Source organism: Limulus polyphemus, unplaced genomic scaffold (assembly GCF_000517525.1).
Source record: "Limulus polyphemus unplaced genomic scaffold, Limulus_polyphemus-2.1.2 Scaffold76, whole genome shotgun sequence".
Classification (NCBI taxonomy): Eukaryota; Metazoa; Arthropoda; class Merostomata; order Xiphosura; family Limulidae; genus Limulus; species Limulus polyphemus.
The window spans coordinates 981,241-998,263 of NW_013665686.1; the positions used below are offsets into that span (position 1 = coordinate 981,241).

Below are 17,023 nucleotides of genomic sequence, written 5' to 3' on the forward strand. Positions count from 1 at the left end.
GACATCCAATAGTGAAAATTATAGAATTCCAAAGAATGCACTCTTGAAAATTATCCATTAAGTAGGGGAATCAGATTTGATATTTCTCACATGTATTTGATAATCATTGATGTAAGAAAAATGGGGTAACTTGTTTAAGTGAATTTTAAGTACTAAAATGCATCAAATTGCAGGATTTTGGGTGCCAGACCCCCCTTACTTGGCTTCGATTATTTTTAGGAAAGGGACACTTTCATCTCTGTGGACAAGTCTATCATGCTGTTTCTTCGTTGCACGCTTCCAGTAGAGATTATGCTTTGTATGCTCAACTTTACATACTTGATGCATCTGAAGCACTAGATTTGCGATTAAATTGAAATAAAAATGCAGAGAGGAGATATTCAGGCAAGTAGGTGAACTGCTTCAAAATGTTAATCATTTTGCTCATGCTTATAAGAACATGTCTGAAGCTGAAAATATGGCTATTAGAGAAGTAAGACAGGCGAGAGAGGTCAAAATGTATTTCAAAACTGACAATGGAAAAGATCAAAGACGTTACAATAATCCAACTGCAAGTGGTTTTTCAGATATAGCAGCAGTGTTGTAGGCGAAGACGGGAACACCCTTTACATAGAGACATATGTATCTATCCTCCTTGAGAAACATGTCGAAATATCCATATTTGAAGTCCTAACTGCGATCTCATGTCCTATCCTTTGCTGTTTCCCTACGGGGGACAAGGATGGTAGGTTTACTTGGAACATGAAGAAGAGCAAAGAACGGCAGTAAGGAACAAGGTAACTACCCTTCCCTTGTATGCATACAGACTTGCTGTAAGAGAAGGTTTCAGTATACCTCATGGTAGTTGGAAGCAGTTCCAGTAGTATACTGTTGATGCTTATGCTAGAGTTGAAAGCAACAGGCTTAATTATATTAAACAAAATCAGAAATATTTACGAGTTGAACTTTATCAAAGTCTGTTAGACTGTGTGCTTAACAGAGCGGCTGAACACAAAATTAAGCCTGGCAGTATATTTATTTTACCATCAGTGTTTCAAGGTAGCTCGAGAGCTATGTAGCAGAATTGTCAAGACGCTATGGTAAGTGTAAGAAAATTTGGGATGCCGGATCTATTTACCAAGTTTACGTGCAATCCAGAATGGACTGAAATTGCTGAAAGCATTGAAGCTTATCAAAGACCATAACATAGGCCAGACATTGTTGCAAAAGGTTTCCAGATGAAACTGAAAAACTGCTTCATGATTTAACAACAAAGCATATTTTCGGGAAGCCAAGTGCATATTTGTGTGTAATTGAATTTCAAAAAAGAGGACTTCTGCATGCACATATAAACTTAGTACGTGAAGACAAAATACGGGGAAAAATGATATTGACAAGATTGTTAGAGCAGAATTACCCGAACAGCAAGGAATGCTTTTCAAAAATGTTAAAGCGAACATGGTTCATGGCCCATGTGGTACTCTCAGTCCTAATTCACCGTGCATGCAGTAAAAACTTTCCAAAAGAGTTTGTAAATGAAACCGAAGAGAACACTGATGATTATCCACAGTACAGGAGATGCGATACAAACATTAGAGTTAAAGTTGGAAAATATGCAGTCGGTAATCGTTGGATAGTACCTTACAACCCATACTTAATTTTAAAATGTAACGTTCATATTTATGTTGAAGTTTGTTCAGCAATGAAAAGTGTGAAGTATCTCTACAAGTATGTTTACAAAGAGCATGACTGTGCAAGTATAGAAATGAAACTGCAGATGGAAGAAAACGGCGAACTGGTATGGGAGGCCCGACATGGCCAGGTGGTTAGAGCGCTTAATTCGCAATCTGAGGGTCACGGGTTTTAATCCCCGTCCCACCAAAGATGCTCGCCCTTTCAGCAATAGGGGCATTATAATTTGATGGTCAATTCGACTATTAGTTAGTAAAAAAAGAATAGCCCAAGAGTTGGCGGTGGGTGGTGATGACTGGCTGCCTTCCCTCTAGTCTTTCACTGCTAAATTAGGGACGGCTAGCGCAGATAGCCTTCATGTAGCTTTGCGCGAAATTCAAGCCAAACAAACAAATGGTATGTTAGTGCTCCTGAAGCGATGTGGAGATTGTTAGAAAACAAAATAGATGATCACTCGCATACGATCATTAGAATGCCTGTACGTTTACCCAACATGCAATCAGTTTACATTCAAGAAAATCAAGAACAGAAAGCCATCGAGCGAGCAGCATCCAAAAATACAATGCCAATAGCTTATTTCAAATTGAACTGTGACGATATATCCGCGGAAAAATATTTTTACCATGTAATACCCAATAATTTTGTGTATGACAAACAGCAAGGCATTTGCAAAAAAAAAAAAAAAGACTGCAAACTCGTATCGGGATCTGTTAACTGTTGGCAAACCGAATGGTGAACAGAAAATATGTTCTACATACAAGTCCCCAGCGATTGAACTAGGATTATTGGACAATGATTCTGAGTGTGAAAAGACTGTTAGATGCAACTCTGCATTCAATGCCTTCTCAACTAAGAAATATTTTTGCTACTGTTTGCGTTTTTGTAATCCGAAAGATCCTATCGTGCTATGGAATATATTTAAAGAAGCAATGAGTGAAGACTTTTTAAACACTTACTCCGAAGAAACAACATTTTCTCATTCACTATATCACATTGAAGAATTTTGGAAGTGCCATGATACGACTTTACAAAACTTCGGACTGTCAGCATACACTTTGACAAATGTACTACTCTATGAAAAATATTACTTCGATGTTTTCAAGAGGAAGCCAAAGGCAATCTTGATAAAGAAAAACCTAACCATGATCAAAAAGTAATAGTTGATGAGATCTTGCTCGCTGTCTGCGAAGAAGAAAGCAAAGCATTCTGTTTGAACGGTCCTGAAGAAACAAGGAACACCTTCGTTTACAATACTCTCATGCATATTATTCGAGGCAAAAGAGATATTATTTTGCCGTGCGGTTCAATTGGATAGCCCTACTCTTCTAATCGGAGGCCGAATGAATGGCACATTCTTTTTTAAAATTCCGATACCAATAAACAAGGCTTCAACGTGCAAACTAAAAGCTAATTCTAGAGAAGCAGAACTTATTAGAAAAACAAAACTTATCATACGGGATGAGGCTCCAATGATGCTAACGCATTGCTTCCTGACGGGAGATCGTTTACTGAAAGATCTAATGAATAATAACGAGGTTATATTCGGGGGAATGGTTGTTTTGATGGGAGGTGATTTTGGACAGCTTCTACCAGTTATTCTTAGAGGAACGAGAGAATATGTTGAAGGAAGTTGTAATAACAAAAGCAGTATGTGGTCGCAATTGAAGAAATTAAAACTGAAAAAAAACATGAGAGTAACACCCAATAAAAAAGTGTTTGCAGATTGGCTTCTTAAACTAGAAGATGGAATACTGGGCGATTCAATTAAAATACCGGAGAATTGTTTTTCCATGGAGTCTAACTGTGTTGATTGTTTTGTGAAAGCATTGATTTATCAGATACAATTTACTCTCCGAATGCTATTCTATGTGCTTAAAATGACGATTCATTAGATTTCAATAAAAAAAAATGAGGAAACTATCAGGTGAATTAAAATAATACACCAACGTTGATTCTATAGATGAAGAAGATAAACCTCCTAGAGTTTCTTCACAGTCTAACTCCAATGGGCATGCCACCGCACAAACTTAGGCTCAAGGAAGGAGTAATTATAAGCTGTTACGAAACGTGAATCCTAGACAAGGACTTTGTAATGGAACAAGATTGGTAGTTAGGAAGCTGTTTCCTTCGGTGATAGATGCGGAAATCATAATAGGCGGATTCCAAGGAAATAGGGTGTTTATTCCTCGAATAACTGTCAGCCAGTCAGATGTAAACCTGCCTTTTCAACTCAAGAGAAAACAGTTCCCAATTAGATTTTCATATTCTATGACTATAAACAAGTTAGAAGGTCAAACTTTTGATAAAATGTGTATTTATATTCCTAAGCCTGTTTTTTACACATAGCCAGTTATATGTGGCTTCCAGAGTGAGAAGTTTTGATTCCGTGATCGTCTTCGATGAAAAAATAACCAAAAATACTGTATTTACCGAAGTACTCTTCTAATAAATAGACTAATATTCTGCAAATATTTTGCGCGAATCTACTAGTTTAATAATGAACAGCAAAATGAATTAATAATAAAACAATAATAATGGGACCGTGTGTGGATTATATGATTGACTGCATGACCTCACGTCTCAACAAGAGAGCATATGATAAAATAGTGAAAGCAAGTCAAGTGATAGTGGAGACTGGATGTAACTGTTGTACACTAGCAGAGTATAAACTTTTTGAATCTGACTGGACTACATCTTATCTTGTCCTATAATGACCCAGTGTATCAAAGTATAAAGTTCTGCTTTTTCTATGATATGCAAAAGCACCTAAAACACACTGACAAACTTAAATTGTATAACACTGAAGATTTTCTAAAGCGCTGGTTAGACCAGGAAGCAGAAATTAAACAAGCTGAAGTTGCAGACGATGATGAAAACACAGTTGAATATCATTCCAACCTAATAATACGAGTTCGAATCCCCGTCACCGAACATGCCCTTTCAGCCGTGTGGGGCGTTATAATGTTAAGGTCAATTCCACTATTCATTTGTAAAAGAGTAGCCCAAGGGTTGGCAGTTGGTGCCTTTCTTCTAGTCTATCATTGCTAAATTAGGAACGGCTAGCGCAGATAGCCCTTGAGTAGGTTTGGTTAAATCCAGAAGAAACGAAAACAAAAAGAGTCAGTACCTGAGCAATTAATTTACTTGGACAAATTTCTACAGGAACAACATCAACCTTCAAGTTGTTACGGCTAGGAGTGGCAGTAGAATTCAGCAGTTAGGATGGTTGCAAAACCAAAAGGCATTTGTGCTCCTTGCTTACTGAGTTACCTGGTGAAATGATGCAATATTTCTGGTTTGCCAACTATATGAGATTCACTAGACTCCTCTAGTTTAAGAAAAGGAGTAATAATTGGTATATAACTTATATTCTTGAGTGGGTGATATATTGTTAACAATAGGTAGGATATATAGAATATCACTAATACGGTATAAAATATTTATATTTTCTAATGCTTTGGGAGAGAGTTGGTTAATTATACAAGTAGATGTCGTTGATTTTAGTTTTAAATTAAGGTCGGATTGGGGACAAACCTAAGGTGAAGGAGAAGGTATTTGTGGTATGAAGATATCAAATATCTCATGCACATTTCGTACATTAGTATTTTTCTACATTTTCCTAGAGTTCTAGTTCAGAATCCAATAGATCCATTTTAAGTAATGTCTTAATATAACCCTAGATGTTATTCTGTTGTCTGATGTATTTGTGATAGTTTTATCTAATACCATCCTGAGTGTATCGACATTTTACAGCTGTTATATGAATCAGCCATACTTTTGGATTCTTTTGAACCAAGTTGTGATTGATCAGCTACAGAGAGAATGTGAATGCAGTTTTGTCACTTTGAGACAGATTTATTTCCTACTCTCAGTGGGCTAAGACTTACTAAAGAAGTCTGCGTTTATCATTCATTAGTGTTGGTGTTTCTTCTACCAATCATGTGTAAGGATCTTATTCAATTGTTACTTTTTATAATTAATAATGCTAAAAGCGTGTTAAAAGAGCTTTACATGACGTCTTGAAAGGCTACATTGGGTCCACTGCTAGATGTCTACTGCAAATATTGTTGAACCTCATACTTCTTCAATCTATAACAACTCACGTGTTTTCCAGCATGCTATGGAATGTGACTGTGATATTAAATTCGAACAATTTGACATTCTAGTTAAGGCAACTGATGAAAGAACATTAAGGTTCAAAGAGGCTGTGGCCATTAGGACTATCTAACCGGAAATAAACGCCATGGAGAACTCTTTTTTTTAACATCTTAACTAGAATATAATTTTTGAAAAATGTTTTAACCCCCTCCCCGTATTAACACTAATAAGTTTAAATTCTAGGCTCAGTTGCTTATCTGGGATATGTGTACTAGCCCGTCGTGCTAGAGAAAAAGACCATACCATAAAACGGAATGATATTACTATATTAATACCATATTAACCACACACCAGAAAAAGGGAAGGCAAAAGAAGTATTGTACATCCACTTAACTAATAACACACTCAGAGAACCTAGCAAAGAAGTCAACAAAACCTACTACTCTTTAAAACGTTTAGATAAATTAATTCATTCAAGTCTTAGTGTGGGGGTCAGAAAAGTGGAAAGCATGCAAACCTTTCAAACGAGAACGTTCATGAGCGAATCACGGCCACTATCATCACAAACAGTTCTCAGGAATTTCCTGAAGACGGTACCAGATTAACAGACAAAATGTCGAATATAAACTAATTAGTAATTAGAGTTTAGCAATTAAAAATAATAATTCATAATTAGACTTGGGTAAACATGTAGGCTATTAACTGTGGCAAAAATTGATATCCAATCGCCTCGTCCTTATTGTAAAAAAATTATAATTTTTTAGTAAACTTAAATTCTTATTAAGAGATGGCGCTAGTAGTGAAAATGTTTAAAAGGTAATTACGTTTCTTGGTGTGAGTCATTGTGCTTATTTTATTGGAAATAAACCCATCTAAACTTGAAGCGATCATAGTAATGTGGATTTTGTTTTAACTAACAACTTTTTTTATAATATGTTTATACCGAAAAGTCTTACTGAAGTTAATTATAATAATTTTCATAATCGTTCGTCTTTACGTTTCTAATTATTATTAAAATGAGACACTGCTATTTTTATTATTTTGATGTTTTTTTCTAAAAGTGTCAATATTTTATGGTGTGAAGTTTTTTAGCTTACTTGTGATCACATCTTATAACTTGAAGAACCAAGAGTTAGAAGGTTTGTGAAATATGTACCAGATATGATTACCTGAAATACACATTAATAAAATACAAAAGTATTTGTATTCATATTACAATGATAATCCGTTAATGTAAAATAGTAACTTTTTTTCCAGTTTTATATTGCGGTTGTACAGAATGCTATTGTTAACAGTTAATTTCTAAAGGTAGATTACGCGTTTTTATAAGTAAGACTACTAAATGATTTTCAGCCACATTAAAAATCGATTAAACTGCCGGCTTACTGAGATTGGTAGAAAGAGTAATTTGACAATGTACTACATTTGGGTCGTTTTGAGTGTGTGTGTGTATGTTGGATCGCGTCGACTGTACCTCCTGGAGCTCATTTGAGATCAATACCAAGTATTCTCCATGGAAACCAACTCGTGTGAACGAGATTCCGAACTAACGAACGTGAGGATTGTCGTTGTGGTTGTATCTATAAGTTTAAGTCGGCTTTATCAATGAGCCTCTGTAACAGTACTTCTAAGAGGTTTTATACAAAGTAATGGTTTTGTGGTCTTTGTTTTTTTCTTCTTTAACTTTTTATTAGCAGGCGCATAGAAAATAAAAAGTAGTAATTTTAGTTTACCTTCATTTCAAGACATTATAAAACTAGATGTAATTCCGCAGAGTCACCGAAAGTGTTCTGTTTCAAGAGTAAATATATTAAAATTAAGAGTAACAAATATTTTTATTTCTTGCTTTTGAAGTTCATATGTCATGCTGTGTTGTAGCCTACAGAGTGCATAATTCTTCTCGTGCTTCATGGCATGCGTACGTTTTCTGACGTTACGACAGTATAAATTGCAGCATTAAGCATCCCTTTCATTTCTACTGACTGAAAGACAAAACACTTGTATAGTAGTACGAGTGGTTAAAACAGGTGACTTCTCCAGACAGCCTTCGGTCCCCTGACGGGGAAATTTTTGTATTATCTTAAATCAATTAAATATAATTTTTGACAGTTGGTGGTCACTTAATTTTTAAATCTATTTAATTTTAATTTTTTTATAAGGATACACATTGTATAAACGTTATTTTGCTTTATATAAATTTTTCATGTATTTTATTGGTTGTTTTTTTATGATTGCAATATTTAGCATATGAATCAACATGAATTTAATTATCTGTTTGCTATTTAGAAAATTAAAATGGGGCACAACACGAGTCTCCTACTCGTGATGGAGTCTTGTAAGTAAAGGACGTCACCTGGAAAATGTGTGACTTTGAGATGTTCGTTATGTTTACACAGAAGGGGTGTTACTTAACCTACCCTTCAGTTCACTTCACAACTAAACATCTTAGCATCCTTTGTCTATAAAAGATTTAACGTCAGTGGAAAGGGAGAAACTGGCTTGTTTGAATTTCGTGCAAAGCTCCACGAGGGCTATCTGCGCTACCTGTCCCGAATTTAGCAGTGAAACATTAGAGCAGGGATTCCCAACCTTTTTGTTCCTCTGTAACTCTTGGGCATTTTCTCCCAAAGCTCTAATGGAGGGAGGAGAGCTTGCCCAGTTGGCTGATCCCTAGTTTATGTAACGAGGGTGTTCTATATTGCTTATGTTCTACATTAGTTATTGAAAACATGAGTTATAATGTAGCACAACAATAACATCACAACGTTCACTATGATCACAACTTTTGTCTAAAGAGCGTATATTTATGTGAGCCACTTTGCTCTCTTTGTCTGACTGTAGATTAAAACACAATGTAAAGTGTAAACCATGGTTATACTCTCAGACCCCTATGTACCCCCTGAGAAGTGCAAATGTACCCCAGGTTGGGAATGCCTGCATTAGAGGAAAGGCAGCTAGTCAATACCACCCACTGCCAACGTTTGGGTAACTCTTTACCAACGTTTGACTGTAACATTATAACGCCCCCACGGCTGAAAGGGGCGAGTATGTTCGGTGTGACGGGAATTGGAACCCGCGACCCACAGATTGCGAGTCGGGTGCGCTAACCATAAGACCATGCCAGGCCGTTATGGTAATAATTCAAACTTTGATGTTTTTAGCTATTATTAGCATTTTCAATCAATTTCATCTCACTATCCTTTTTTTTAACTATCAGAGATTGAAGAGCGTTAGAATAGAAAAAGGAGTTACGCTTTATGTGTTGAAAGCTGGCGAAGCATTGGAAGCTAACGGGCCAAACATTTATGATACAAGCCACGAAAAGTGATGAGTTATGTGATTGATAAAAGGTCAGTGAGTTCTGAGAATGGAAGGTCTGAAAAACTATATTTATGCATCTTTGATGTGAAATCGGAAACCAACAAACTGAGAGGAATATGAAAAACAAAAACATCTACAGTTAACCTGATTTTTTATTATCACAAATGTTAGGCCTATTACTTTCCAATGCTTCACCAGCTTTCGGCATTTAAACTGTGAGTTTTAAAGTCTTACACTGTATATATGAATAAGCGTTACAGATAAGTTTTGTCTCATCATTCAGTCGAACTTAATAGTTCTGGTATTGAACAAAAGAAATTGGAATGTTCTCACCCTTTTTCTGAAAAAAAAAAAAGATTTGGATTTTGTTCGACGGATTAATTTCCATGTAATCTATGTAAACTCTTCGCCAGAAGTGAAACTCGTGTAACAGTACGTTATATTGGCCTGGTGGTTAGGACTCTCTGAATCTACAGGTCGCAGAGTTGAATCCCCCTCATTGAACATACTCGTTCTTTCAGCCGTGGGGACATTATAATTTGGTTGTCAATCCCACTATTCGTTGGTAAAAGAGTAGCCCAAGAGTTGGCGGTTGTAGTGTTGATTAGCTGCCTTCCTTCCAGTTTATCACTGCTAAATTAAGGACATGTAGTTTTGCGCGAGATTCAAAGCAAACCAAACCAGTACGTTATTCTTAATGAGTCCTTTGTAGTATTTGAGTGTTTTGATCATAAACTGGATATTTAACAGAAATATAATTGTTTTAGAGCAAAGCTACCCAATGAGCTATCTGCGCTCTGTCCACCGTGGGAAATCGAATCCAGTATTTTGGTGTTGTAAGTCCATATACTTATCGCTGACTCACCAGGGGACATTTAGCAGAAACGGATTTTTCTTTTTTATACGAGGTCATTTTTATCGCGAATTAAAAATATCTAATAAAACTTTCCTCTAGTTTTATCATCTCAAATGAAATAATAATTGGGGGGGGGACATATGCCACAAATAAACGGTGAATTATAAGCCAGTGTTTTGAATGTTAACAAAGATTCGGGACAGGACGTTTTTCTTCTGGTGATTTTAAACTTTAATGGAACAAAAAGTTTGATACCACAAAGGATTATTATCAAATGAAGAACGTTCGACATGAGCATCATGAAACGGATCTATAGAAATATATACATATGAATCAGTTTCAAATAATTATTATTTAAAATGAGCATAATGTTAAAAAATAAATAAATTTAAAACAGCAGTTTTTAATGTTTTAATAAATGTCTCATTTTTATATAATAATGACTTGCAACTGATTCATGTGTATATGTTTCTTTAGACCTTTTTTGATACTCATTTAGAAAGAACGTTCTTTGTTTGATAATCATTTGAAGTGTCAAACTTTCTATTTTATCAAATTTTAAAATCACCAGAAGAAGGGCGTCCTGGCCCGAGGCTTTGTTAACATTGAAAACATTTGCATATCATGTACACTTTATTTGTGGTATAAGGTTCTCCCCATTTTTTATTTAAATTTATTGTTCCACACCGGTCGCTGTTTAACTTTTCATAATATACAAGATATTCCATTTCAAACACTAATTTTGATACACCCTATATTTGATAATCTGGAAAAGCATTAACATTGATAGTGAATACATAGTTAAGGTTTTCAAGTAGGTTGCCCTCCAGTGGCACAGCGGTATGTATGCGAACTTACAACGCTAGAAACCTGGTTTCGATACCCGTGGTGGGGAGAGCACAGATAGCCCATTGTGAAGCTTTGTGCTTAATTACAAACAATCAAGTAGGTTATTTTGCACAACAGGCAGCACACGTATCTTCAAAAAGGGGCAAAAGAGAGAGGGAGATAAAATATGCATGCCTAAGTAAAATGAATGTTGCTTTGTGTAGTACGCAACCACCGTATCCACGTGTGTTAGGTCCATTTGTATATAGTATATATATATATTTGCATTTTCTCATCATCTTATAGACCTAGAAGGGTCAGGTGTAAATGACCCCCCCCCCCCCCACGATTGATGGTAGCTGTTTCAAGAGAATATGAATTTAAATACTACATGAAGGTCAGAGTATCCCATACTTACCCTGACACCTTTCAAGGCAATGTTCATGTTGGTACTTGTTAATATGAATAAATCAATTTTCTCTTTATTCGATGTTGCAAAGTCCTGCACATAGCGAACAGTTCCACGTGTATTTATCACATTACATTGGTTTAAACATTCATCGAAAGCATTTACACAAAATACTTTGTCAATGCTGTCGTATCAGCTTAAAACTATTGTGAGTTTCTTAGTCTGTTAACATTCATCGAAAGCATTTACACGTCGTATCAGCTTAAAACTATTGTGAGTTTCTTAGTCTGTTAACATTCATCGAAAGCATTTACACAAAATACCTTATCAATGCTGTCGTATCAGCTTAAAACTATTGTGAGTTTCTTAGTCTGTTAACATTCATCGAAAGCATTTACACAAAATACCTTATCAATGATGTCGTATCAGCTTAAAACTATTGTGAGTTTCTTAGTCTAGCGTAAGGTGGATTAAATTCTTATTTTTAATATACATATTAATTGGTGATAGGTACTTAGGACTATCTTCATCATGTATGCAGTTGTGATATAATTCAAACAGTAGGTCATTTTTGTGCCAATTTTTTGCGAAATGATTTAGTGAATTATGTAGGAGTCTATCGGAGATAGTTTGTATATTTGCATAATTGTGCACAAATTTTGATCTGGGTGCCTTGTACACTGTAGCGAGTAATAAATTTTGTATCATTTGCAGTTTATTGATGTAGTTTTGTGCTATGTTTATCCATACCGGACATGCATATTTAATTACTGGACGTATGTATGTTTTGTGCATTTTGATTATGTTGTCAGCGGAAGTTTTTTTGTTTTTGCCCGTTAAACTTGTGCCATAACTCGTAAGTTGCCAAACTTTGCTTAGAATGTTATTTATGTGTGCAACCCACGTTAATTTAGAATCATAGGGTAATCTTAGGAATTTGTCTTTGGTTTGGTTTGGTTTGTTTTTAATATCGCCCTAAGCTACACGAGGGCTATCTGCGCTACCCATCCCTAATTTAGCAGTGAAAGGCTACAGGGAAGGCAGCTAGTCATCACCATTCACCGCCAACTCTTGGGCTACTCTTTTACCAACGAATAGTGGGATTTACCGTCACTGTATAATGTCCCCACAGCTGAAAGAGCGAGCATGTTATGTAGGACGGGGATTCGAACTCGTGACCCGCAGATTTAAAATGGTCTACTTTTTTTTAAATACTAAAGCAATAGCATATTTTTATACTAAATATTTGAACTTTACAAATATTTAAAGACGCAAATTGAAATTCAGTGAGATCTATAAAGTTTAAAATGGATCCACACTTAGTTTAAGACAATGTGTAAATGGTATAGGCTGAAATTTTACTTTTAACTTATCTTTATAAAACTCATTCGATGTTACCTTTGATAAAACAAACTATATGATATATTTTAACAGTACAACCACTATGAAAACTGAAATTTAGCTAACCTAAGTGAAGTATTTCAAAGTGATAACATATGTCAAATTTAACTAGGCCACTTGTTGCGGAATCCTTTGCGTTACTTCAATAATTTCAACACTTATACAACTACTTCCAACCTTGGTTGGATTGTTTCTTCAAGTGCTAGGAGTCGATTCTACTGTGGTGAAGTCTTTGAGAAACGAGATGTTCAACAAGTGCTAACGCATCATAAGTACTGTCCGTAATAGATATGATCGTATTCAAACCGTGTTGTAAGAATTAGCAAGTGATAAGAACCAAACTACAACCAGAAGGCACAGAGCACAATCTATTTACAGTAACCTAGGTCAGTTAGAAACAGCTGGCATGACCATTGTGTGGCACACCATCTTAGAGAAGTTAAGGCCACGAGTAAATCTCTTCAGAAAACTGGCTTTGGTTAATTATGCGTTGTAAACCTGTACAAATTATTCAAATGACACCCGTAGCCATAATATGAGAATTTTGAAACATAACAAGAAAAAGAAGACATTTGTAGAGAAGACGACGACTGGAGAGCCAATTTGACGATTCGAAAGGAGTTGAAATGATGAAATGAGAGTTGAAACATTTCTTAACTATAATCAATATTCTTTTAAGTGAATTTTCAAGAAGGAAGATTAAGTACTCTATTTTAGAGCAAAGGTGTGGACTATAAGATATGAGGATTTATTTCTCGTTGAAGATGCAAATCGTTTGTTGTCAGTTTTCAAAAAGGTGTTGGAACTCTGTGTTGGTAATGGATTTGTAAATTTCAGCAAGTTTTATGTGCCAAATTATCTAAAAAGAAATCTTCTACTTTCAAAGAGGATTAGACATAAAGGACTAGACACAATGTTCCCAAATCGTGAAGTTACCTTAGGAATGTTCCTCAATCCATCTGCAATAAACTTTCGTACACTGTGAGCTTTGAAATCGTAAACCTAAGACATTAGCATGTTTATGGAATGCACCACAGGAACAGAGTGTACTCCTAAGAAGCCTATTTAATAATGTATCTTGCCGTGTACGTGAAAATGTGATGAATGTTTATTTATTTCTTGTCTTGACATCATAACACAAAAGTAGAGGTGTACGGTTATTTAGACATATGTGTTATTCGTAACATATTTATAAAAAATAAAGGGTAACTTTTAAATCAAGGGGTCATATAGTCCTGAATGTTCACTAGATTGTATGCCTAATGAACTTCTATCTTCATGAAGCACAATTCAAATACCACTTTGGTTAATCTTGTTTCTTTAGACCGAAGCCCGGCATGGCCAGGTGGTAGGGCGCTCGACTCCCCGTCCACCAAACATGCTCACCCTTTCAGCCGTGGGCACGTTATAATGTGACGGTCAATCCCACTATTTGTTGGTAAAAGAGTAGCCCAAGAGTTGGCGGTGGGTGGTGATGACTAGCTGCCTTCCCTCTAGCCTTACACTGCTAAATTTGGGACGGCTAACGCAGATAGCTCTCGTGTAGCTTTGCGCGAAATTCAAAACAAACAAACAGTCTTTAGACCGTATATTCAAGGTACAACCCTTGGTTTGGATCACAACCAAAACTATCACGCTTGACTTATTAGTCAGTTTGCCAACTTACGTAGCCTTACTGAATCTTTTATTGAGTTTCGTGTACTTCAAATTCAGTGCTTAAGTATTCGAGCGAAGTTGGACCTATATGCATAATAACGGTGGTTGGATTGATCGAATTGAATATTATACAAACATCTTGATCTGCTGACGTTATGCAGATTTTTGAGAAAGCAGGTGGTTTTCAGAAGTTCGTGTTAATTTTATTTATTTATTAATTTTTATATTATGTTTTATTTTGTTATGTGTGAAACTGGATCATTTATAATTTGAATATGAGGAGATGAAAACAATCCATAGTTAAATTATATATATTCTTACCAGTTTGTTTTGCGAAAATACGCCAAATACATAAGGAATTTCGTGTGAGTTGACAAGAAATTCCAATGGACAAACCCTATGAAAATATTAGAATATCATCAACACAGTGACATGTGGAAAGAAATACACGTAAATTGTGTAAAAGTACAATTACCGTTTACTTTGCTAAACTCTTCTGGTATTCCATGTTTCCTCTATACTTAGGTGGGGAGTATTGGTTTCATTCTCTTCCTCTTTCATTGTTTGGTTGCTACAGCAGCACTTCCGTTACCATGGAGACGTGACGCATCCTCGCTCCATGCTCTTATGTGGTATGCCTACTGCAGTCTATAGTTGTATTTGTCTGTCATAGGAAAATCATGGAAGTTTCAGACTGGAGATGCAGAATTGTATGAGTCATAAATATGACAAGCAAGCAGGGAACAACAAAATTATCTCAACTATTTCCATACCTGAAAAGTCTATTTGTGTAAACTCTAGCAGAGTAAACTTCGCTTAAGAGAAGATCTTGGATAAACATCGACAGGTAGTTTCCAAATATTTCGGTACTTTGTTCTTGTTTCAGGCGCAAAGATAGTTTGTTTTAGGCCACGTGTTGAACTTTTTACAAGATCTCTTGTAGGCTATTTTAAGGCATGGGAAAATAAAAATGTACAATATAGATCACAAGTATCTGTTAAATGGTAAAATTACTCTGTACAGTAATATTTTTTTCTGAAACATATGTAGATGTTCTCTAAAGGTTTTGAAAAATAAGCGTCAAAAGTTCTGTCATTATGGCTTAAAGGTAAAATATACTTGTTGATAAAATAAGTTTTCTAATTCAACGAAAGTAATAAAACACTTGTTATATGAGCATTGGAATTACTGATCGTTTATGGGATATACAGTGATGTGAAGGTATGTTTTGTAGAATGGTAAATGAAGTTGTTATCATAGCGCAAAGTTATACAATGGGATATACGCTCTGTCCACTATGGAGATCGAACCCTGGAATTTATTGTGTTGTTAGTTCGTAAACTTGCCGCTGAGCCACCGGAGGATTGCAAATGACGTATTTTGCACGAAATTATTTTAAGAATCTAATTCAGCTGTAAATGGAAGTAGGTCAAATGAAATTTAAAAGTCAACTTCATATTATTGATGTATTTGCCCCCCACCCCTCCAGTGGCACAGCGGTATGTCTGCGGACTTACAACGCTAGAAACTGGGTTTCGATACCTGTGGTGAGAAGAGCACAGATAGCCCATTGTGGAGCTTTGTGATTAACTACAAATACAATTACTGTATTTAAAAAGTTGAAAGCAGTACATGTACGGCTTGTGAGTTTGATGACTTTTGTGTTTTAAAACAATAACATTATTTATTACACTTTATATGTGATTTTCAATATACAAACAGTTAAGTTTAATTTCTGAGAAGTATTATGTTTATTTTCCATTGAGCGTTAATACATTTCGGTAGTTATGTCGGAAGGAGCAAATTAGACTTCATTTTAATTTTTTGCCTAAAACTGTTCCTGTTTTGTTTTTGTTTTTTGTTTTGCAGGGAGTGGACTAGTGGCTAGCGTATCGAGCTGTGGATCCGAAGGTCTGTGGTTCGCGTATGATATACTGTTGCCGCAAAAGATAAAAAACCGCGCTCCGCACTTTGGGACCGTAGAGTATACAAGAGTTGGCGTTGAGTGCTGTTGACTAGCTGTCATCCCTCTAGTTTATCAGTTCAAAGTTATGGATGGCTATCGCCCTTCTGTAGCTTTGCACTAGCCCCCCAGTGGCACAGCGGTATATCTGCGGACTTACAAAGTTAGAATCCGGGTTTCGATACCCGTGGTGGGCAGAGCACAGATAGCCCATTGTGTAGCTTTGTGCTGAATTACAAACAATCAAGTAGGTTATTTTGCACAACGGGCAGCACACGTATCTTCAAAAAGGGGCAAGATAGAGAGGGAGATAAAATATGCATGCCTAAGTAAAATGAATGTTGCTTTGTGTAGTACGCAACCACCGTATCCACGTGTGTTAGGTGTAGCTTTGTGCTTAATTACAAACAAACAAGCTTTGCACTACTAGACGAAACAAATTAACAGTTATTTTCTTCCTATTTGATCATTTACCGTATGCTTCAGCTGTTAAATCTGCTGCCGTTTTTAGGTAGAGTCCTGTTTGTTGTATTTTCTGATGCTATGAAATACGAACTTGGAACATCGGGATCGGGAGTCGTGTTGTCCAATGGCGATATATTCGGTTTCTTTTGATACAAAGAATCGCTTCTTTAATAATTTTGTGATTGCATATTTCAAATGTATTTTTCTGTATGTACCCGTAGGAACTGTGAGTATTTATCTATAACTAAGTTGGAGTTATAGTTATATAAAGGTTTTGAATAAAAATATTGGACTTGTGATCATTATTATATGTATATATATATACTAACTGGAGTACCCGTTCCCTGGACGGAAG

The 17,023-nt window shown here is 35.8% G+C and overlaps 1 protein-coding gene across 1 annotated transcript in view; it reads left to right on the plus strand.

The window, feature by feature from the left end:
- Window positions 1-14,918: 14,918 nt before the first annotated feature.
- Window positions 14,919-17,023, plus strand: part of LOC106466813 (forkhead box protein N3-like) — a 22,994-nt gene continuing 20,889 nt past the window's right edge. Inside the window, exon 1 of the mRNA XM_022395630.1 lies at window positions 14,919-15,087. The gene's annotated coding sequence lies outside the window, so the exon portion shown is untranslated. The remainder of the gene's footprint in view (window positions 15,088-17,023) is intronic.